The sequence below is a fragment of the Pseudophryne corroboree genome, chromosome 9 (assembly GCF_028390025.1).
Source record: "Pseudophryne corroboree isolate aPseCor3 chromosome 9, aPseCor3.hap2, whole genome shotgun sequence".
Classification (NCBI taxonomy): domain Eukaryota; kingdom Metazoa; phylum Chordata; class Amphibia; order Anura; family Myobatrachidae; genus Pseudophryne; species Pseudophryne corroboree.
In genome coordinates, this window is record NC_086452.1 from 155,671,620 (window position 1) to 155,688,645 (window position 17,026).

General features: G+C 46.6%; 1 protein-coding gene across 2 annotated transcripts in view; it reads right to left on the reverse strand.

The window, feature by feature from the left end:
- CCDC18 (coiled-coil domain containing 18) overlaps window positions 1-17,026 on the reverse strand; it is a 434,514-nt gene that overhangs the window by 224,209 nt on the left and 193,279 nt on the right. The window lies entirely within an intron of this gene.

The following is a 17,026-nucleotide window of genomic DNA, read 5'->3' on the forward strand; positions in this document are numbered from 1 at the left end:
TCTGTGTATTTTTAGGTATATAAATATTGTTACAGACAATGGGCCTTATTCAGGCTGGACCGCAATCACAATCCAATCCAGTTTCCTGATGATGTACAGGGATACGATACGAATGCCTCTGCCTGACTGATAGGCAGAGGTGTTCGGGGGGTAGGGACGTGGGTAGGAGCAGTCGGGAGTTGACAGAAAGGGGGCGTGTCACCCCAATTTTCCCAGGGTGGCGAACCAAGGAGTGCGTCGCGAGACGCAGTTTCCTTCGCCTTGAAAGCTGCCCTACGACAGCAAGCCTGAGTGAGCTCAGGCTTACTCAGCCTGCCATCGCAGATGAACATCAGGACCGATGTTCATCCTGGTCTGCGATCGCAGTGTTGGTATCGCAAACGCAAGAAGGAGGTGATGTGCACCTCCTACTGCATTTGCATTGCTAAGGATTCTATTTGCAAAGCTGCTGCGAGCAGCTTTGTAAATACAATCTTCACTGAATTAGGTCCAACGTAACCAACTACAGCATATCATTTATGAGTAGAGGCAGAGTTATAACCAGAAAGATAACAGCGCTGCGATAAACAGTTTATTGTGGCTACATAATAAGTAAGGTAGGGACAGTTTTTTTTTGTTATTGTTATTACAGAGCACACATACAGTATGTATAGACTGAACAATTCAGGACAGCTGGATATCAGAGCAAATATATAAACATCAAGCTAGAAAAAACAGTACTGCTAGCATAATATCACACTGCGTATTCTAACCAGCTGCACCGGACATCCAAAGATCTCCTTACACCAGGGAGCAAAAATATTATATACTTGTCTTAGTGCCCTTAAATACCTTGTTCTTCAACAAAGATTTTATAATTACAAGTTGCACAGTGGTTGTCTCACACCTCTGGGTTCATGGATCTGCTTCACATCATAACGCTATCAAGTGTGCAGCTTTTGTCCTTACGTGGGTTTCCTCTGGGTGGGGTGCTTCAGGTCATCCGACATACTACTATGTGCGTGCCTATGTGGTAGAGAACATAAATTGCATGCTCCACCTGGGCAGAGACTCTGTAAGTGTAAGTAATATATATATATATATATATATATATATATATATACACACACACAGGCATGTAGAAGTGGCACTCGGGTTTCCTGTTTGGATGCCGGGTTGCCCTCCAAACTTTATGCACCTGAAGACAAAGCATGTGAGCTTTGAAACGATGTGATGTGATTAAACACAGCATTTTTCCAGCTTTTTTCAAGACCGGATGAGTGCCGCCTCTCCTTTATTCAAAAGGGAACTGGTATCGTGTGTATGTATGTATATATATATATATATATATATATATATATATATATATATATATATATATATATATATATAAAATTATTATTAAATAAAAATAAATCCCAATAGAAGAAGACGCCTTTCCTCACATTTTTGGACATGGTGGGATATTGTCCCCTTACATTCCTGTCTCCCAGCATCACCAGCAGTACTGTGTGTTGTAGCTTGCTGTGACTGAGGCTGGGTACACACCAGATGATGTAATGGGCGATTTGTCATTTTGAGCCAAACTGGAATGACAAACTGTCCATATTGTCAAGTGTCACATCTGCCTGCAGTGCAAGCAGGTCTGAAGAGATCGTTAACTGCTTGCTCCTGGATGTGGCCACTGAACGATATATTGCATAATATATGCTATGTGTGTACAGCCGACAGACATATGTTCCGTTGGTCGTGATGTCGGCCACAATCCGGGATCATGTAGTGCAGTGGTGGCCAACGCGTGGCTCTTGAGCCACATGCGGCTCTTTCTTTATTCAAATGTGGCTCCCAACACTCAAAGTCACGTGACCACAAGAGATCTGTAAACTGTTGCACTCCAGCCAGACATTCAGCAGCACTACGTAGACTGAGAACTGAGGGAGCCAAATACACATGGGGGAGCTGGCTGGAGTGACACAGGCGGGTGCTGGCTGGAGTGACACATGGGGGAACTAAAGTGTATTATGTGAATCTGGCTTTTCAATATATTTTATGCAGATGTGGACTTATCAATTATTTGATGTAGAAGTGGCTTTTTCATTGTATTTTATGTTGGATCTGGCTTTTTCAATGTATTTTATACCAGGGGCGTGGCCTAGCAGGCACAAGGTAACACCCCATTTTTGCAAGTGCGTCTTCGGCTCAATGTCAGCTCTTTGATGTACCTAACAAGCTATCTTGGATCTTTGTCTCTGACTGGTTGGCCACCCCTGATGTAGTGTGTACCCAGCTTTAGGACGATTTTTCTTAGTGCTGCGTATTTATTTACAGTTACTTCCATGGCTCACATATAGTCTGCAGCACTTTACAGAGAATGAACCATTCACATCAGTTTACAATCTATATACCCTACCACATGTAAAAACCCACATATACACTAGTGTTATAACCCTGCCAGGAGTCAACCCTAGATCCGATATGTTCACAATTAGATTGCGGATGCATTGAGAGGCATCCCAATACATACTGAGCGGCCCTCAGCATGTGCAGAGATGAACGCAGATCCGGCTGCATATGCAGCGATCTGCGTTCATCTCTGAATAACCCCCTACGAACGTCTAGCGAGGGAGATAAGCCTCGCAGCTGCATTCAGAATGGATTGTAGTGGTGAGAGTGTCTTTTTGGTAAGACCAGTAAGAAGACTATTGCAATAATCAATGCAGGACATAATAAGAACATGAGATAGAGTTTTTGCAGTGCCTCGTGTAAGGTATGGTCATATTTTGGATACGTTCTTTTAGATGCATGTAACATGATTTTGAGACACGTGGGGGACAAAGGACAGTTCAGAGACAAGGATGACACCTAGGCAGCGAGCTTGTGTGGTAGGATTGATTGTTGAGTTATCAACAGTGATAGTTGGTAACTACTATTGGCCAGTGGAAATAACGAGTTTTATGGTAAGAACTTACCTTTGTTAAAACTCTTTCTGCGAGGTACACTGGGCTCCACAAGGATAGACATAGGGGTGTAGAGTAGGATCTTGACCCGAAGCACCAACAGGCTCAAAAGCTTGACCTTCTTCCCAAGATGCATAGCGCCGCCTCCTATATCACCCCGCCTCCGTGCACAGGAGCTCAGTTTTGTTAACCAGCCCAATGCAGTAGCAAGTAAAAGAGACGACAACTGCCAGTTGCCACAAACACCACACTCTCCCGACAGGAGAAGTGTCAGCGGCTAATGCCATACCAACCCAAAGAAGCTAAGTGCGTCAGGGTGGGCGATTTGTGGAGCCCAGTGTACCTCGCAGAAAGAGTTTTAACAAAGGTAAGTTCTTACCATAAAACTCGTTTTCTGCTGCGGGGTACACTGGGCTCCACAAGGATAGACATAGGGGATGTCCTAAAGCAGTTCCTTATGGGAGAGGACGCACTGCAGCGGGCACAAGAACCCGGCGTCCAATGGAAGCATCCTGGGAAGCGGTAGTATCGAAGGCATAGAACCTTATGAACGTGTTCACAGAGGACCATGTAGCCGCCTTGCACAATTGTTCAAGGGTCGCACCACGTTGGGCCGCCCAAGAAGGTCCAACAGACCGAGTAGAATGTAAAGTGATAAAGTGATAAAGTAGTAAAGTGATCAGGAGCAGAGAGACCAGCCTTCACATAAGCATGTGCAATCACCATTCTAATCCATCTGGCCAGAGTTTGCTTGTGAGCAGCCCAGCCCCGTTTGTGAAACCCAAACACAACAAAAAGAGAATTAGATTTCCTAATAGAAGCAGTTCTCTTCACATAGATACGGAGAGCCCATACCATATCCAAAGACTGCTATTTGGGAGACAGATCAGGAGAAACAAGTGCCGGAACTAAAAGCTCCTGATTAAGGTGGAGCGAAGAAACCACCTTAGGTAGATAGCCGGGACGAGTCCTAAGAACCGCCCGGTCACGGTGAAATATCAGATATGGGGAACTACAGGACAAGGCACCCAAATCCGACACTCTTCTAGCTGAAGCAATAGCCAGCAGAAACACCACCTTAAGGGAAAGCCACTTAAGGTCAGCTGAACCAAGAGGTTCAAACGTAGACTCTTGTAACGCCTCCAAAACCACAGACAAGTCCCAAGGAGCCACAGGTGGGACATAGAGAAGTTGGATACGCAACACGCCCTGAGTAAAGGTATGCACATCAGGTAAGGTCGCAATTTTTCTCTGAAACCACACCGACAAGGCAGATATTTGAACCTTGAGGGAGGCCAGACGCAGGCCTAAGTCCAGGCCCTGCTGAAGAAAAGCCAACAACTTGGCTATACTAAACTTGGAAGCGTCATAATCATTAGATGCGCACCAAACAAAGTAAGAATGCCAGACCCTATAGTAAATCCGAGCAGAAGCCGGTTTCCGGGCCCGCAACATAGTTTGAATGACCGCCTCAGTAAACCCTTTAGCCCTTAAGACGGAAGCTTCAAGAGCCACGCCGTCAAAGACAGCCGGGCTAGGTCCTGGTAGACACAGGGGCCCTGAACGAGGAGGTCTGGGCGTTGTGGAAGTAAAATTGGACGCTCTGACGACAGGCCTTGCAGGTCTGAGAACCAGTGCCGTCTGGGCCACGCTGGAGCTATGAGAAGCAGAATTCCTTTTTCTTGCTTCAACTTCCGAATTACCCTGGGCAGGAGTGACACCGGAGGGAACACGCACGGCAGCCGAAACCTCCACGGTACCGCCAGCGCATCCACGAATGCTGCTTGAGGATCCCTTGTCCTTGCTCCAAAGACCGGAACCTTGTGATTGTGTCGAGACGCCATCAGATCCACATCTGGAAGGCCCCACCTTTCCACTAGGAGTTGAAACACTTCTGGATGGAGGCCCCACTCTCCGGCGTGTACGTCCTGACAACTGAGAAAGTCCGCTTCCCAATTCAGGACTCCCGGAATGAATAGCGCCGATATGGCCGGTAGATGGCGTTCCGCCCATTGAAGAATTCATTGCCAAGCGGCTTCGAGTGCCGCCTTGATGATTTATGTAAGCCACTGTGGTGGTGTTGTCCGACTGTACTTGAACAGGATGGTTCTGAATTAAATGCTGGGCTAGGTTCAAGGCATTGAAGACCGCCCGCAACTCCAGAATATTGATCGAGAGGAGGGACTCCTCCTTGCTCCACCGCCCCTAAAGGGAGTGTTGCTCCAGCACCACGCCCCAACCTCTTAGACTGGCATCTGTCGTCAACAGGACCCAGTCGGATATCCAGAACGGACGGCCCCTGCACAGTTGTTGGTCCCGGAGCCACCAGAGCAGCGACAGACGGACCTCCGGAGTCAATGAGATCATTTGAGACCTGATCCGGTGAGGCAGGCCTTCCCATTTGGCTAGAATCAGCCTCTGGAGAAGGAGAGAGTGAAATTGAGCGTACTCCACTATGTCGAATGCTGACACCATGAGGCCCAGCACCTGCATTGCCGAATGTATCGACACTTGCGGACGAGATAGGAAGCAACGAATCCTGTCCTGAAGTTTCAGGACTTTCTCCTGAGACAGGAACAACCGCTGGTTGTGAGTGTCCAATAGTGCTCCCAGATGCACCATGCTCTGAGCAGGGATAAGAGATGACTTCTTCCAGTTGATGAGCCACCCGTGGGCTTGCAGAAACCGGACCGTCACATCTAGATGACGCAGGAGAAGAAGTTCTGGGGTATTTGCCAGGATATACAAGTCATCCAAATACGGCAGTATCCTGACCCCTTGACGGCGGAGTACCACCGTCATCACCACCATGACTTTTGTAAAGACTCGCGGAGCCGTTGTTAAACCAAAAGGTAACGGCCGAAACTGGTAATGGAGGTTGCCAATAGCAAATCTCAGGTATTGCTGATGAGACACTGCTATAGGAATATGCAGGTAAGCATCCTGTATATCCAGGGAGACCATGAAGTCCCCAGGTTTCAAGGGCAGAACTATAGAGCGAAGGGTTTCCATCCGGAACTTGGAAACCTTCACAACCCTGTTCAATGCCTTGAGGTTGAGAATGGGCCGGGAGGACCCATTCGGTTTCGGGACTAGAGACAGCGGAGAATAGTACCCCCGGCCCCTCTGCGCATGAGGCACTGTACTACGACTCCTGTATCCAGGAGGGTCTGTACCACCGAATGTAGTGTGTTTGCCTTTGTCTTGTCCAACGGGACATCTGTCTGGCAAAATCGATGAGGGGGTCGGTTTTTGAAGACTATGGCGTAACCTCGAGTGACGACTTCCCATACCCAGGCATCTGAAGTGGTCTTCAACCATTCCTGGGTAGACCCTAGAAGCCGGCCCCCCACCCTGGGATCCCCCAGAGGGAGGCCCGCCCCGTCATGCGACAGGCTTATCGGCCTTGGAAGCTGGCTGACGGGCCGCCCAGGCTCTTTTGGGCTTAGGCTTACCAGGTTTGGAAGTGCGGGCCTGCTTGTTGTACGCCTGACCTTCTGCTTTAACTGAAGGACGAAAGGAAGTACCTTTAGCCTTCGACACAGAAGGAGCAGTACTTGGCAGACAGGAAGTTTTGGCAGTAGCCAAGTCAGCCACAATCTTATTTAAATCCTCCCCAAAAAGAATATCTCCCTTGAAAGGGAGTACCTCCAGGGTTTTTCTAGAGTCCAGATCCACAGACCAGGATCTCAGCCACAATATCCGGCGAGCCAGGCCTGATGTAGTAGAGGCCTTGGCTGCTAGAATACCGGCATCAGAAGCCGCCTCTTTAATATAGTGAGAAGCTGTGACAATATAGGACAAGCATTGTCTAGCATGGTCAGAAGAGATTTCAGCTTCCAACTCTAGGGCCCATGCATCAATAGCCCTTGCAGTGTTGCTGCAATAGAGGGCCTATGTGCAGCACCCGTGAGGGTGTAAATCGCTTTCAGACAACCCTCCACACTTTTATCCGTAGGCTCTTTTAGAGACGTGATGGTAGTGACAGGTAGAGCTGAGGAAACCACCATCCTAGCCACATGCGAGTCTATTGGAGGAGGCGTTTCCCAATTTTTAGACAGCTCTGGCGCAAGGGGATAGCGAGCCAGCATCTTCTTTGAGGCAATCTTCTTTCCCGGGTTTCCCCAGGGTTCCTGACGTATCTCCACTAGGTGGTCAGAGTGAGGTAAAACTTGTTTAACCACCTTCTGACGCTTGAACCTATCTGGTTTCTTAGGAGGAACGGATGGCTCGGGATCATCCGTAATCTGTAAAATTAACTTAATAGCCTCCAAAAGATCAGGAACATCCACATGTGAACCACCCTCCCCATCAGCCGTATCCGAGTCAGAACCTGTGGGGTCAGTGTAAGTGCCGTCTTCATTCGACGAGGTGTCAGTGACAGCAGTGGATTGTTAGGAGACAAGCGCTCGCTTAGAGGACCACTTGGACGTAGGCGAGCGACGGTCAGACTTTTTTAGTAGTCAGGGACTGATTTAACTTCTTTATTTGAGCAGATAAATCGTCCGCCCATGGCGGGTTAGCTGCAGGGACCACAAACAGTTGCACCGGCATTGGGGGTCCCATAGTCCCATAGGGGGTGTTAGTTTATGAACTAGCGTATGCAGAAGCATGGAAAAAGCGGCCCACGGCGGGTCATTATTTGCCCCCGTTGCCACAGTCCCGCTGGGGGGCAAGGAGCCCCCAGAACCTGAGCCCAAAGCTGCTATATTCTCCTCATAGCTATCTGCGGCTTTAGCAACACCGGCAGTGTGTTTAGCCCCAGAACCGTTACCCTCAGAAGCAGACATGATATAACTTGCAGTATCAGGTAACACAGTACAATTTGTCAGCAGCACAATACCTCTAGCCCAAACCCCTGCGCAGTGTATTCAGCACCAGCAGAGATAAAGGAGAGATATGGTGACTGTCACGATCCGGGTATCTGGACGCCATTTCTTACCCATCAGATGCCTCCTAAGGCTGGCTCAGCGCTCCAGGACCGGATCCCATCTGTTATCCTGATGTGTACATTCCTGTATCCTCTCCTGTCACTCTGGGACGCTGTCACAGTAAACGCCATATTACACCTGGCATGGCGTCTCCCGCGGCCTCCGCCGCCGTCCCTGAACTTCTGCATGCAGAGTGTCTGAGTGGCGATTACGTCAGCCGCGGCCTCCGCTGTGTCCGCGTGGTTGGATGTGCATCTGTCAGCCTGGCGCCTCCTGTCTCCAGTGGCCGGCGCCGCCATTACTGTTTTCATTACCACATGGATTTCAAACCAAACTTCCCTCCAAGTGTCTGCATGGGCGCAGCCATCTTGGATTCTGTCAGCTGATCATTTACTCCAATCTGTTGTCAGTATTGTTAATCTGCATAATTGCCTAGCCAATCCCTTCCTTGCTGCAGGTATAAATACACTGTGCCTGAGCAAGGAAGGCGTCAGTGCTTTGGTTGTCAAACCTAGTTCCTGTTTGTCTCTCTCCTGTGATTGTCTTCCAGGTTCCAGCTCCTGTCTCAAGACTTCCACCATAGAGACCCGCACCAGCATTCCACCTGCGGTGTAGCCTGACTCTCCAATCCATTGTGGATTCATTTGTTTCCAGCTACAACATTACCTGCTTCCAGCCCAGCTTCCAGCAGAGTACAGCTTCTCTTAAAGGGCCGGTGTCCTTTCTACACTTTACCACTCTCCACCGGTATTATTATTTCTCCGCTCTCAAGTTCTACATTTCAGCTCATATTTCATCGCTCCCAAGTTCATTTATTATTTAACTGGTTCCAGCCAGTATCCACTCCGTGCTAACAACAGTCTGGTTCCAGCCAGTATCCACACCAGCCGTTTTATCTTCAGCAACCCAGCTTTTCCTGGAACACCAGCTGGTACAATCCTGGGTTATCTCCATTGCTACAGTCGGGCCTGGTAAGGACTTTCCATCTAGAAGATTATAAGAACTATCTCACACTACCAGTGCCCTGTGGCTCCTGCCATCCTGTAGTACCCAGGAACTGTATTTATTCTTTGCTGACTTTTTACGTTTTCTTTTACTGCTGCTGTGTTGCGGAGTTGTCATAATAAACATCATTGACTTTTATCTAAGTTGTCGTGGTCACGCCTTCGGGCAGTTATTATTCATGTTACTTACATGTCCAGGGGTCTGATACAACCTCCTAGGTTCCGGTACATCTCAGCCCCTACAACTGAGGCTGCCTCCCGTCAGCTCAGTCCCTCAGTTGTGACAGTGACTAAATCACAGAGAAAAATACGTAATACAGTATATCTTTGTGAAAATTCTATATTAGATAAAACCTGACGCACCAAGCCCCCTCAGGTTTTAGAATATAGGGATAGCAGGTTGAGTGAAAGACACGAAATGGACACCACTCAGCTATCAAATGCACACACAAATAGTCACAGTCTGTACAATGCAGAGGTTATTACTAACAATAATACTGCACTGGACTAGCTTACACAGCTATATAACAATAGATATAACAGTACACAGTAAGAACTGGATGTATATCACAGGGTAATTGTACTAGGAAACCCTGACTAAGTGCACTCTTTCTTAACTAACACTGACTAAAAAAGGCAGGTAGAATACTTAAGTGTCTTGTAAAGTCACAGCACTGACAACCAGGCGGCTTTACATAGGAGGATTTGCACAAGCATTCCCAGGAACAGTGAGCCGAGGGATAATGGCACCGCAGACACTGCCAGAGCGTGAGGGAGAGACAGATATGCAGCTCCAGGGCGGGAACATTTGCGGGAAATGGCGCCCTGGGGATGGGGGAGGGGCTCCAGGTCTAAGCTTTATCCCCTCTGCTGGTAAAACCACAGGGTACTGCGGGCTACTTGTAAAAAAGGTTTAGAGAGAAAACCTGACCTGCACCCATGCCCTGGTGATCTAGTGGGATCGCCTGTACTGCCACAGTGTCCACCGCCAGCGCGCGCGGCCCGCCTCCCACCGGCTGCGCCGCATCGCGATAAAGTGCGGGTCCCGCGAGCGGGACCCACTTACCTCCTCCTGAAGTGCGGCCACACGATCCCGGAGAGCCCCAGCTGTGTGTGACTAACTTGGAAGAAGACCGGAGCCTCCTGCTGTAGGTACCCGGCAACCAGGACACGGGAGTGTACAGCGCCGCTGGGGGAGAGATGGAGCTGCAGCAGGCAATGTCTACTGACATCCAGCACAATCTGTGCCTCTGCTGCAGCCCTTGTAGTCTTCTTTTTTCCTCAGAAAAAGCTTTTCTTCCTGTTACATGCTTGCACTGCAAGCACCAACTACAAACTGAGCTCCTGTGCACGGAGGCGGGGTGATATAGGAGGCGGCGCTATGCATCTTGGGAAGAAGGTAAAAGCTTTTGAGCCTGTTGGTGCTTCCGATCAAGATCCTACTCTACACCCCTATGTCTATCCTTGTGGAGCCCAGTGTACCCCGCAGCAGAAATAATTAAGTCTATGTAATAAATATTAAGTTTGCTGCCAAGATGAAACGGTAGAAAGGCATTCAGTGATACGGACCAATACAGATGATGACAAATCTGGGGAGTATAGGTTGATTTGAGTATCATCCACGTAGATAATACTGAAATCCAAAATAGTTGATTAGTTTGCCAAAAGATGTGGTATAGATTGAGAAAAGCAGAGGACCTAAGACCGAGTCTTGCGGTACTCCAACTGATAGAGGAAGTGAAGAGGAGGTGGATATAGAGAAACGAACACTGAAAGAGCGATTAGATATGTAGGAGGAGAACCAAGAAAGGGCTGTGTCCTGAAGACCTAGGGGTTGTAGCGTTTGTATGAGGAGAGTAATGGCCTTTAGACTTAGCAGTGACCAGGTCATTCACTACTTTAGTCAGTGCTGTCTCTGTGGAGAGTTCGGAATGAAAGCCTGACAGAAGTGGGTCCAATAAGCTGTGCGAGTTATGAGTGTGCGGCAGTGTAGATAAATCGCTCAAGTAGCTTGGAGGGGTTTGGGAGCTGAGAAATGGGACGGTAGTTTGAGAGAGTTAGGATCTGAATTTTCATTTTTTTCAGTATTAGTCGCAACCCAATGCAACTAGGACACATGAGAAGACTGTGCTGATTAATTTGTATATTGTGTATATCGTGTGTGACACGAGTCTGTATACGGAGCAGAACAGAATTTGTATCCGAAAAAAACTGTGGCTGCTACATTGTAGCACTTCATATACAGATTCAGAGACTCAAGGTGGGTGCACACTGGTAGATATATCTGCAGATCAATTGATCTGCAGATATATCTATGGACGGATCGGGCAGTGTGTTGAGCATACACACTGCCCGATCCGTCGGGGACTGACGTTATGAACTGGGTGGGCGTGTACACACGTCCGCCCAGTTCAGCTGTCAATCACCGCCGGCCGCCGCAGCATGTGTACGGGCGGTCGGCCGACCGCCGTACACACACAGCGACACGCCAATATATCGGTAGATATTTTGGCCGTCGGCTGTGCTGCGGAGCCGATGCGATACATCTGTGAACGACAGAATTCACAGACGTATCGGCCGTACACACTGGCCGACGGACCCGCGATATATCGGCCGTTCAAGAGAACGGCCAATATATCGGCCAGTGTGTACGGGCCTTCAGTCACACACAGATTTACAAGTGTCAGGTTTCCTCATACAGCTTTGCTGCAGTCACACCAAACAGGCCCTTTTGGCACGCCAAGTCACATGAGAATCTTCTAGCATTGGGCATCTTTGTTGCTTCTTTTTGACAAAAATGCATCTACAGTAACTCACAATGCAATGTGACTAGAATGCACGAGGAGACTGTGCGGATTAATTTCATATAGAACACTTGTATATCTGTGTATGACTAAGTGTTTGACTCTGTATACGAAGAGCTGGCAATTGACCTACATACATGGAAAAGTGTTTCTTGAATAAAGGTAAATCTATATTACACAGTGGGGAGGGTAATTCAGACCCGATTGTAGCAGCAAATTTGTTAGCAGTTGGGCAAAATCACACTACGGGGGGGGGGGAAGGGGGGGGGGGGGGGGGAGATATAAAATGTGCTGAGAGAGATAGATTTGGGTGGGGTGTGTTCCCTAAATTGCAGCGTAAAAATAGAGCAGGCAGTATTTACTCTGCACAGAAACAAAATAACCCACCTAATAACTAACTCTCTCTGCAAATGTTTGGCACAAGCGTGTGCGCGGCTTCAAAAAAGGGGCGTGGCCACACAAAATAGGGGCGTGATCAATAAACGTAATAAAAGTGGTCAGATCAGCCCACAGATGGGGGGCGTGAGCGGCCGGCGGCGTCACTGTTGGGGGCGTGTCCAGCACCTACGGAGGTGCTGGACTTCCCCCAAGCTCTCTCACAGTGTGAAGGGATGCTGCGCGCATGCGCACGGCATCTTTACACGCTGGGAGGGCAGAAAGCGTGCGGCTGTTCTAGCAGGGCGCCGCAGAAAGGGCAGGGTGGATTTTGCCCTTAAAAAAAAAAAAAATTGGGCAGGGCGTGGCGCCCTGCTAAAACAGCCTAGCGTGAACACTAATAACCTACATGCCAGTATTACACCTGGATTCATCCCGATAACTGGAACTACCCATTGCCCGTCTGCGACCTCCGCCTGCCGTGGATTCTGCTATATACACATTGGAATACTCTACAACCCAAGGATTCATTTCCATTGCCTGAAGATATTCGGATTTGTGCATGGCTGTGGAGCAGGCAAGATCTTAACAGTGCAGTGCACCTGCGATCATTAGCTCTCATTCCAGCAGGTGCAGACAGGCCTGCAGACCGTTGCCCCGGGTCTCTGATACAGGGTGCTGACACAGGTCAGGGTACAAGATTAGCTGAGGAACATTTCAACATCAGGCAGCTTGGTGTAACCCGCGACCCATCAGCTCCGCGGGTTGGACATTGCCCACACACCGGCATTCGCCCACTGAGCTTGGTCCAGCACGGTAAAATCGGCATCCGGCTCACTGGTACCCTTTGGCTAATTCTGCCCTGGATTACAAGGGAGCGAGCCAGCAACGAATGTTAACATCTTATCCATTCGCAGAGGATTCCAGGAATTGACAGTTCAGCTTTACCATCTGAGGACTATCAGCCCTGGCAGGTATTGGGCTACATACTACAATATATGTCTAAGAGATTTGACTGATTTTAACTAAGTTCACCAATATAAAAGTAATAACCTGGAACTGTTTGACTATATCATTCAGCTATAAAAGGAACGGGTGAATGGGATAATTTTTTATACCTAAATACACAGGTCTAATATATACTGTAGTATTAGTACTATTTAGGATTTTATAATTTATTGTATTTATGTAATGGTACCATATTAGGTGTATTTTTATAGGGATCCGGATTGAAAGTCGACAGTAACTAGGTCGACAATGTCTAGGTCGACCACTATTGGTCGACAGCAACTAGGTCGACAGGGTGTCTAGGTCGACATGTTCTAGGTCGACAGGTCAAAAGGTCGACATGAGTTTTTCACAATTTTTTTCTTTTTTTGAACCTTTTCATACTTAACGATCCACGTGGACTACGATTGGAATGGTAATCTGTGCCGAGCGAAGCGGTAGCGGAGCGAAGGCACCATGCCCGAAGCATGGCGAGCGAGCGCTGTGCACTAATTGGGGTTCCCGGTCACTCTACGAAGAAAACGACACCAAAATGACATTAAAAACTCATGTCGACCTTTTGACCTGTCGACCTAGAACATGTCGACCTAAAGACCCTGTCGACCTAGACACCCTGTCGACCTAGTTATTGTCGACCAATAGTGGTCGACCTAGACATTGTCGACCTAGTTACTGTCGACTTTCAATACCACACCCATTTTTATGTGGACTATTTTATATGCTATGTAAATAAACTATGTTCTTAGAATTTCACAGGGTCTGCTAATTCTTTATCTGCAATACCCAAGCGCAGCTCTCCTACATTTGGTCAAACCAGTGTTGGTGGCTGCCGATCATAAAATATGTGGATAAACAGAAGTGAATCCTGTCCCTAACCACATAACTGCACCTGATGGTGACCTATAAACACAATTTACTATTTTCTATTTTTTCCTGAATTTATCAATAAGATGCTTTTGGCCTATGGATGCCATTTAAACAAAAAATTTAATTCTGATACTCTAGGGCACCGGGACTCAACAAAGTTTTGGAAACACTGAATTAATTTAATTGTTTTTATTGAGTTTTTACATAGAAAAAAACATCACATACATTAAATAGACAAACAAAAACAAAGAAGACAATTCTGACAGCTGGTATGTTACCGTACTATTTCTCAGCAGAGATTGTGATTCTATTTTAAACTCTGGGTATGGTCTATTCACTTATTGTAAACCAGATAATTTTACCCCTTTAATTATCTTATCTATAAAATTTATTATATCTCAGTGAGTTGTATTAAATATTTTTAGTTTGTGCTTTTTATCATGCGTTTAAATTTAAACATCTCAGTGATTATTAACTAAATCAAACAGAAAACTTCTACTAGTGCGATTAAGCCCCTATTCTTAATATAATCTAATATCCGTGAGTATATATCCGTATATAATTATACATGTATTGATATTTTCTCTATTTACCTCCATTTTACCTATAAATAGTGATTAGTGCCTTTAAATAATCAAACAATTTGATATCGGTATATATATCGCTTACAAACAAAAAATGATTTTTTTTTGTGATTTACCTAAATCTAATCATAACTAATCATTTATTTATATGAATTCACATATATTATTTTCCCATTAAATTAGTTTATCATACCCAAGCCTCATCAGAGCTCACATCCTCATTCATCTGATCTACCATCACACCTAACACCCCATCACTTCAAAACAAAAACGTGAAACAAAGCTACCACTTGACAATTTACCGCAATATATTATTCCTCATACGCTCATATATACATTATTGTCCAAGCTTAATAAATTGAGGAATGTAAATATACAAGTGAAGCTATCACATATCTTAAAGAGATAACCATATTTATGTATGTAAGTGAGAGAACCAGATAGAGTTAATTAAAACAAAAATATAACAATGTAATATAGTATGTAGCTGGCCGCAGATCGTCACCTTCATTCCGCCTATGATAAGCTCCCCAGTTAAAGACAAATCAAGCAGCATATGGAGAATCAAGCCATTTATCCCACAGATTGTAATATTTACTTCCCGCCTTCCTGGCCAAATATACAAATTTTTCGTACTCTCATTAATTAATGCAATCAAAGACTGTCATTTTGGGGCTTCCCTATCAAGCCATAATCTAGCGGTACATACTTTAGCTAAAATACAAGTATTAATTATGTAGCGTCTACTAAAAGAATCTAGAGTATCATCATCTACTGCTGACAAAACACATGCCACCAGGGGAAAAACAGACACTGGAATTCCAGTTATCACCAATATCCTAATCACCCCGCTCCAAAATGATGCTAGCATGGAACACAGCCAGACTAGATGCCAAAAATTAGCGTCTATATCCCACATTTAGGACACTTCGTTGAGTGTGTACTTTCAAACCGAGACACTCTCATTGATGTCATGTAACTGAATGAAAAAAAAAGAATTTTGGTTACCTACCGGTAAATCCTTTTCTCGTAGTCCGTAAAGGATGCTGGGGTCCACATTAGTACCATGGGGTATAGAGGGGTCCACCAAGAGCCACTGGCACTTTAAGAGTTTGAGAGTGTGGGCTGGCTCCTTCCTCTATGCCCTTACTACCAGACTCAGTCTAGAAACTGTGCCAGAGGAGACGGACATCTTCGAGAGAAGGATTTTACACAGATAGTTGCGAGATTCACACCATCTCACAGATACAAGGCACATCAAGCTAACTAGCTTAAAACTCAGCCACCGCTGAAACATTACTTACCAACTAACAATGCCGTACTCAACTAAACAAAGTTGTACTGAACCAAATAACAATAGCAGGAAAACAAAGCGCTGGGCGGGCGCCCAGCATCCTCTACGGATTACGAGAAAAGGATTTACCGGTAGGTAACCAAAATCCTATTTTCTATTACGTTCTAGAGGATGCTGGGGTCCCATGGGGATGTACCAAAGCTCCCAGAACGGGAGGGAGAGTGCGGAGGCTCCTGCAGAACTGATTGACCAAACATCAGGTCCTCAGAGGCCAAAGTATCGAACTTGTAGAACTTTGCAAACGTGTTCGACCCAGACCAAGTTGCTGCTCGACAAAGTTGTAACGCCGAGACACCCCAGGCAGCCGCCCAGGAAGACCCCACCTTACGAGTAGAGTGGGCCTTAACAGACGTAGGACACGGCAATCCCGCTATAGAATACGCATGCTGGATAGTGAACCTGATCCAGCGAGAGATCTTCTGCTTAGAAGCAGGACACCCCATTTTCTTGGGATCATACAGGACAAACAGCGAGTCCGATTTTCTGTGATGAGCAGTCCTCCTCACATAGATTTTTAGAGCCCTTACAACATCTAAGGACTTTGATGAAATTGAGGAGTCAGTCGCAAATGGCACCACAATAGGTTGGTTGATATGAAATGCCGACACAACCTTCAGAAGAAACTGCTTACGTGTCCGAAGCTCAGCTCTATCTTCATGGAAGATCAAGTATGGTCTTCTACATGACAAAGCCCCTAACTCCGACACACGTCTAGCAGAAGCTAAGGCCAACAAAGTGACAGCCTACCACGTGAGAAACTTGACCTCAACCTCCTGTAGAGGTTCAAACCAGTCCGATTGGAGGAACTGCAACACCATGCTAAGATCCCAGGGCGCCATAGGCGGTACAAAGGGAGGTTGGATGTGCAGAACTCCCTTCAAAAAAGTCTGAACCTCAAGGAGGGCAGCCAACTGTTTCTGGAAGAAAATTGATAGGGCTGAAATTTGGATCTTTATGGATCCCAACCTAAGGCCCTGCTTCCTGCTTGCAGGAAGAGGAGAAAACGTCCCAGTTGAAACTCCACCGTAGGAAACTTCTTGGACTCACACCAAGATACATATTTTTTCCAAACACGATGGTAATGTTTACACGTTACTCCTTTCCTAGCCTGTATCAGGGTAGGAATAACCTTTTTCGGAATGCCCTTCCGAGCTAGTATCTGG